Source organism: Sminthopsis crassicaudata, chromosome 2 (assembly GCF_048593235.1).
Source record: "Sminthopsis crassicaudata isolate SCR6 chromosome 2, ASM4859323v1, whole genome shotgun sequence".
NCBI lineage: Eukaryota > Metazoa > Chordata > Mammalia > Dasyuromorphia > Dasyuridae > Sminthopsis > Sminthopsis crassicaudata.
In genome coordinates this window covers 636063231-636070703 of record NC_133618.1, presented here as the reverse complement: position 1 = coordinate 636070703, position 7473 = coordinate 636063231, and the positions used below count along the sequence as shown (strand labels likewise).

Here is a 7473-nt window from a genome sequence, read left to right as displayed (position 1 = left end):
CACCAAGGATTTCCAAGAAGTTCCAGCTCTAGCTCCCAGGTGTCTTCTCAGAGCAGCAGGAGAGCTTGCTGTCTGCTCACAAACAGCAGGATGGGAGCCTAGCACACACAGCTCTCAGGAACAGGTTGGGGAGTGCTGGGATGTCCAGGACACCAGAGCAAGCCAGAGATCACTGGACTTCTCCCAGAATTCAGCGGGAAGCTTTGCACCTGTCTGTCCCCACTGTTTCCTTCTCTCTCCCTAAGTGCACTCACACCTGTATCTCCTCATCCTAGCAAGATCCACATCTCCCCTTTTTTAGATTGTATATTAGAATAATACACATTGCATGACATCATCATGCAGTGAAGCTCAGCACAGACAACTGGGGGATGTAGGACCCAGATAACACGGGGTCTGCCAAGGGATACAGAGCCCTTCAGTCTGCGGGCTACACTGAAATTCATTACATATTAAAAGACCCAGAAAAAGGCCTCCTCTGAGGAAGATTTACATAAGTCATAGAGAAGAATTGTACAAGACAAAAAAACACGATGTCCTGTGATGTGCATCAGGAAACTGAATAGCCATATGGAAGAAACAGTGGATCCGCAGGCTTATCCAAGTATGTCTCCAGATAGATTGTAAATAGCACCTATTTACTGGGAGAGAAATCCATTCAAGTCAGGAGGCGTGGTTTCTAATCCACCAACCCCAGTGGCATTCAATGCTGAAAAAGCTCCAGGTTGGCCCTAATGAACTCGAAGATCTTTCCAGCATTCCCTTTTATGTCCATAATGAGGCACAAGTCACAACTGAAGAAAAGTTCCCAAACACTCATTTAACCATTTAATTAAGTCCCCATTTGACTCAGGCAAAAAGCCATAGAGCCCAGAATTCTGCTTTGGACATCGGGAACAAAAGCATCGCCAATCGACAAGGTAATTCTCTTTGATGCGATCATCCTGAAAGATTACAGCCATAACCCAAACATCCCCATGTTCCCTTTAATGAGAGAAGAAAATCACAGAAAACAATATTGCCAACAGTTTTACTTTCATTTTGAATGGTAATAAAATTCAAATCAAAGTACCATGGATGACTGGTCATGGAGAGGAAGCTGGTCATCTCACCATCTGGTTCCAAGTTATTCCCCTCTGTCTTCTTCCTGTGTTTTTTTGTCTAGTAAAACTCACCTGACTATTGTTCCCCATTCACATCATCACAGCTCCTACCCCTAAGCTTTGCACAGGCTGCCCCTTTTTCCCCCTCTGCCCTACAATAAACCCTTTACCTCTAGAAGCCCAAACCGCTTTGAATGCACATTTCCAGTGTCATGTCTCACAGGGAGCCTTTCCTGATCCCCTCTCCATTTTCTACCCTGAAATGATGGTTTATTACTTTGTATTGACTTATCTATGTGTTATCTTTAGGGGAATTAAAAATCCCTAGAAGGGAGAGAGAGAGAGAGAGAGAGAGAGAGAGAGAGAGAGAGAGAGAGAGAGAGAGAGAGAGAGAGAGAGAGAGAGAGAGAGAGAGAGAGAGAGAGAGAGAGACTGGGGAAAGACAACAGCAAGAGGGCAGGGGGGAAACTGGGAGAAGTGATGTACACAGGCATGGAGAAGTCTAAAGATTCAGGAGCAGAGGGGAGCAATTATGGCACCTCAAGCATTTCCCCAAATGGAGGTTCTTGGAATCACCAGAGAAGGAGGGAAAAGCAACTTCCAGAGCAGGAAGCTACTAAGATACAGATAAAGTCCGAGGCCCATGAGCACAACCAAGAGAGGGAGCCCCAATTACTAAGGCAGTGCCCTGCAAAAACAGTAGGCACCTAACAGACGTTTGCTGAATCAGAGTCTAATTGGCCTTTGGCCAGTGAGGAACCCAAGACCCACCTGTGGACCCAAGAGCTGGCACTCAGATCCAATTTCTCTGGCTCCAAAGCAAATGGATTTCTGGGCTTCATTCATGCTGTTCTTGAATTGCCACCACATTAGTTGGCAACACTAAGGTCTGTCTCGTGAAATTACAATATTCTCTTGTTTTTCTAAAGTTAAATTTGAAATAGCTCACACGGAAAGACATTCAGAGTTCAATTATCATTCTCTCTGTGCATTTTAAGAAATAAGAGCAGTGAAAAACAGTCAAAATAACATTTTAAAGACCACTTTAATTCAAACTGAAAATTATATTTTCCATACAAGCATTACACTCTTGAGATGTAGCGAAAGATTGCAAATAACAATCTATCTCACAAATACATATTAATTTAGTAGCATTTTCTTCCTATCTGGGCAGGGTTGTTTTCCCCTTCCAAACAATCCTCTCAGAACAATTTGGGGTTTTTGGTTCACCTATTCCAAAAAGAAATCAATCCCTTGTACCGCGCAGCTGTTGAGTATTTAAAAAACACTCTGAAAATGAAGGATCTCAAGCAAGAGAGAGTGATCGCTACCCCTGAATGCACATCCCTTCACTGCAGTGAAAGAAGGAATAAAGGCAATCAAGGGACAACTAGCTAAAAAGAGCAAATTAAATTCCAGCTTCTCTCAGAGCACATTTGGACACTGAGAACAAGATGAAAGTGGATAGAAAGTTATTACTCCTCACAAAAAGGCAATGAGACTTAAAAGGCAGAGGGGAAATTTCATGCATGTGATAAACCCAAGCCTGGGAGTCAAAAAATTTTCATCACCTTTTGGTCTCATTCGCTATCCCTAAAGCGAGGATGATCATTTAAAATCACTGCTCCAAATCAAAGGCAAAAATAATAGGAGGGAATTTTTCCAACGGCAGAAATATTTTAGAATAGAATAAATTTGATATTCAATACTTTGTGGTACCCCGCTCTCATCCAAGTGAACATCCTTTCCTCTTGCACAGATTCAGTCGGGATTGTCCCATTTGGGCTTTTCTTGGTTTGCCATTTCCTTCTCCAACTAACTTTACAGATGAGGAAACTGAGGTAAAGAGAATGAAGTGATTATAATATATTCTCTTGGGAATACAGACAAGTTTACAGGCCCACCCAACAGACATTTCCCATTGCCATGAGGTTTCTGAGTGACTAGGACTTTCTAAGTTCTTTTAGCCATCACATCCTCAAGTATGTGGTAATCAATCTCCAAGAAACTGTTGCAAAATCACTTCCTCCTAAGCAACCAGCTTCAGGACTCCCAGCCCCTGGATTCATAAGGTCACCAACAGGACTGAAAATAGCATTTTTCTTAGGATTGTTATCTGTGACCTGAGTTCAGGGAAAGGAATAAAAACAGAAATGGCTTCCAGGCTCAAGCTCAACTAGACAAGAAAGCGTCCTTGCTGCAGGGTGCACGTGAGTCACCCCAGGAATGGGGGTTCCAGGGAGGAAGGGGAGTGATTCCCACTGCAACTTCATCGGGAGATCAAGGGAAAATTGTCATTGACTAAGTTCCAACAAAGAGGATGTTCCAAAAGAGACGGAAAGCCGCAAAGTGGGCGATTCTTCTGGGCTGGGCATGGAGGGAGGGGAGAGGAAAGAGAGGAGGCAAGGAGGAAGAGGGGATGGGGAGGAGCAACAAAGACTGTCAGCCCTGGGTCTGTCACGCTGGCCGATGGCCAAGGTCTAACTACGGATGGAGAGGAAACGCTCGGAGGGCAGGGCCAGCACCTCAAACTACAGCCCGGAACCTCCCCCAAAAGGAGGAAGGGGTCATTGATCAGGGATAGCCGCACCTCCTCCCCCAACACTTTATATCCACAGCTCCCAGAACCCTGGTGGATTTGAGCTGGGGAGAAGAGAAGGTAGAGAGGATGGAAGAAGAGGATAGGGAAGGGGGAGAAAGGAAGAGGAGGGGGAGAAGAAAATTGGAAAGGGGAAGAAGAGGAGGAGGGGGAAGAGGAGGAGGGGAGGGGGAGGAGGGGGAGGAGGGGGAGGAGGGGGAGGAGGGGGAAGGGAGGGAAAGGGGAGGAGGGGGAGAAGGAGGAAAGGAAGGGAAAGGGGAGGAGGGGGTGAAGGAGGAAAGGGAGAGGAAGGGGAGGAGGGGGAGGAGGAAAGGGAGGGAAAGGGGAGGAGGGGGAGGGGGGAGGAAGGGGAAGAGGAGAGGGGGGAGGGGAAAGAGGAGAGGGGGAGGGGGGGGAAGAGGAGAGGGGGAGGGGGGAGGGGGGGAAGGGGAAGGGGAGGAGGGGGAGAAGGAGGAAAGGGAGGGAAAGGGGAGGAGGGGGAGAGGAGGAGTGAGAGGAGGGGGAGGGGGGGGAAGAGGAGGAGTGAGAGGAGGGGAGGGGGGAGGGGGGGGAGGAGGAGAAGAAAGAATTGGGAAGAGGAGAAAGGAGGGGAGGGAAAGGGGAAAGGAGAAAGAAAAAAGGAAGGGGGGAGAAAGAGGGAGAGCGGGGAAAGAAGGAAAGGGAGGTGGACCAGGGGGAAAGAACCGATCACAGAAGCAAAAGTTCTGGTTTGAATTTCTCCTCACTTCTACGAGCCCTTGGGCAGATCCTCCCCTCCCCCTCAGTTTCCCCAGAACCCCACAGCCTCTGCATCTGTAACCTCGGAGTTCCCAAACTGCAGCCCCCTTCTCGGCGGGAGACGCCGCAAGAATTCTGGAGCGGGCGGGGATGCATCCCAGAGGAAGAAAGACTAATTGTTTCACAACTTCAGTGCCGACTTCGATAGGCGCTCGGGCGGGTCACTAAAAGTCCAAGAGCCCGGAGCCCCTCCCGGAAGTCTCCTCTGTGTGACATCACCCTGCGCAGGCGCCTCGCTTTCCCGGCCGCTCCCCGGGGAGATTCGAGGGCCCCGCCCCGCAACAGGCGGCGTGCGTCCGCATTGGCAAGTACTCTAAGGCGTCCCCGCCCGCTTCGGTTCCCGACAGCAGCGATGGCCGAGTGGTTAAGGCGTTGGACTTGAAATCCAATGGGGTCTCCCCGCGCAGGTTCCGAACCCTGCTCGCTGCGGGTGGAGCGGGAGCTTCGTATTTTAGCGACTTTTCCTGCTGCAACTCTTTATGGATTTCAGTCCTTAACAGCTCCTCCGGGTCCCAGCAAGAGCAATGAGGGCAGCCTCTGCGACCTCAGAAATCGCCTCGTTTTACAGATGAGGAAACTGAGGCGCGAGCTTGGGAAGCGCTGGCCCGAGGCAACCCGGAGCTTCCCCAGATTTTGGAATGAGAAGCCGGAGTTCGCCTCTTCTAACCCTTTCACATTGTCCAAACAGGCCCCGGCGAGGAGATCTTCAAAATGGATTCCTTGCCCCGCGGGGAGACGGATGCACGCGCCCTGCTCATTCGCACCCTCCCTGAGGACCTGCTGGGCGCCCTCCCCGGTGTACGACCGGAAGGGCCCCAGAGTGGGCTCCAGGGAGATACCGGTGGGTTCAGGCTCAAAAGCCCCTGGCTCCTTTACCTAGAAAGTAAGAGAAGTCCAAGGCGGGGAGAAGCCCCCTGGGCCCCCCCCGGGCCCTTTCAGAGATCTCTAAGTGTTGGGGAGCCCCCCGGCCCCCCACGTGTGCACCCCTCTCCCAGGGCGGCCCCATCTACTGGTCAGCGGCGGTGAGCTCCCAGCTCCCAGCGCGGCCGCTTTCGAAAGCCGCCCCCTGTCACGTCCCTGAAAGTGTCCCCCAGGCTCTCCTCCCCACTCCCGCCTGATCAGGGATTGAAGGGCAAATAGTGAACGGACGCGGGACGGGGCATTCAGAAAGTCCCCTCCTTATTGGAGCGTTTGAGAAATTGGGGAGCCGAGAAGGCGGGAACTCCAGGAAGGGTTAGTGCCTTCACATGGTCAGGAGTCTCCCCAAGGGAGACGTTCTGGGCCCATGGGCCGCTGACCCCGTGACCTCGGCCAGGAAGTGCCCCGGAGTCACGGAATTCCCTTAGTGTTGGGTGGAGAGAAGAAACACGTGGGAGAGACACGGTAGCCACTCACGGCGAGCCCTGGATGCCAAACTAAGAAGTTTATAACTGATCCCAGAGTTAGGTTTTTAATTAATGTATTTATTTATTTTTCCCTGAGGCTGGGATTAAGTGACTTGCCCAGGGTCACACAGCTAGGAAGTATTAAGTGTCTGAGATCAGATTTGAACTCGGGTCCTCCTGAATTCAGGGCTGGTGCTCTCTCCACTGCGCCCCCTAGTTGCCCCAACTTGTTAGGTTTTTTAAAAATATTTTTGATAACTGGGTTTCAATCGGTTCCCCTTGTAATTTTATGATTTAAAACTATGATTCTAGGAAGGATTTCATCTACCACGGGGTCTGGGAGCCCCAGGTTAGAGTCCAGTTTGTGAGCACAGAGCCGATGTGGTTCCATCTGTGCCTTGTATAGAGGAAGTGACCTGTGGGGACCACCCCGTAGTAAAATTGGATTTTTAACCGTAACTTCAACGACCTTCTGCCACACCTGATGTCCACATTATAAGACCCCAAGGCTCACTGTTCTGCCTAGGCAAGCTTTGTACCATGGACACCGTCCCTGGCCGATCCTCCAAGCTGGACCTGCCGGGACAGTGATGAGGCCTCGAGGCTGGGACACTGCCACCTCAGAGGAGGCCGCATGGGAGAGTTAGCGAGATAACTGAAGACCCAACAGTGACTTTATATAACGGGGAAAATCCAACTCCAACTTGGAAACAAAGTAGGAAGTGGCGACCCGGACGCTTGGTGGAAGCCATCTTGGAGGAAATGGTTAGAGGGTTATTTTTCTAATGAACCTAAAAAGAAAATGGGGGGGGGGGGGGCAGCTAGGTGGCGCAGTGGAGAGAGCACCAGCCCTGAATTTAGGAGGACCCGAGTTCAAATTTGATCTCAGACACTTACACTTCCTAGCTGTGTGATCCTGGGCAAGTCACTTAACCCCAGCCTCAAAAAAAAAAAAAAAAAAAAAAAAAAAAGAAAATGGGGGGAGGGACGCGAAGAACGATTCAGAAAGATGGAGTGCTCCAGCCCCGGTGCTGTATTAGCACACGTAAGAAATGAATTGCTTTAGAGGCGTGGTCTCCGAGACCGATGGTCATCTTTCAAGACCGGAGAGAAGCAAAGTAAAATCACGTGGTCGCTCAGAAATCAACAACGATATACTGGCAAATTTCCACGGTAAAGTCAGGGGTAGGAAGAGCAACAGATAATGAATTTCTGGGTCGGTTTGCCCAAATTTTGTAAATAAATTAGTTCTTAAAAGAACCCACCCTTAAGCAAAGTGAGGTTGGAAACTGAATTTGGAATGTCTACTCATGATGACTCAGTGGCAAAATTCTTGTCCCGCGCACCCATTTACAGACAATCCTGTCCTCCTACAAGGCAGCTCTCCACCCTGAATTCTTTGTAATTCTCCGGCAAACATGTGCCTTTCTTGTTCCCAAGGCCTTCCCCTGGGGGACAATTCTGTCAGCCTAGGCTAGTGTAACCGGAACTTTCTCTAGGGATGGCTGGAATTCTGAACGGAAATTCCTAGAATCCCGGCCATTTCCCAAGCTGGAGCTAGAGCTGACTCATCTGAGCCAGTGTGCTGCTAGGATGAAGCCTCTGGGCT

The 7473-nt window shown here is 50.0% G+C and overlaps 1 non-coding gene across 1 annotated transcript; it reads left to right on the top strand.

The window, feature by feature from the left end:
• The first annotated feature begins 4825 nt into the window (after positions 1-4825).
• On the top strand, positions 4826-4908 carry TRNAS-UGA (transfer RNA serine (anticodon UGA)). The gene has a single exon. It is a non-coding gene; the product is annotated as a tRNA-Ser (tRNA).
• The last annotated feature ends 2565 nt before the right edge of the window (positions 4909-7473 follow it).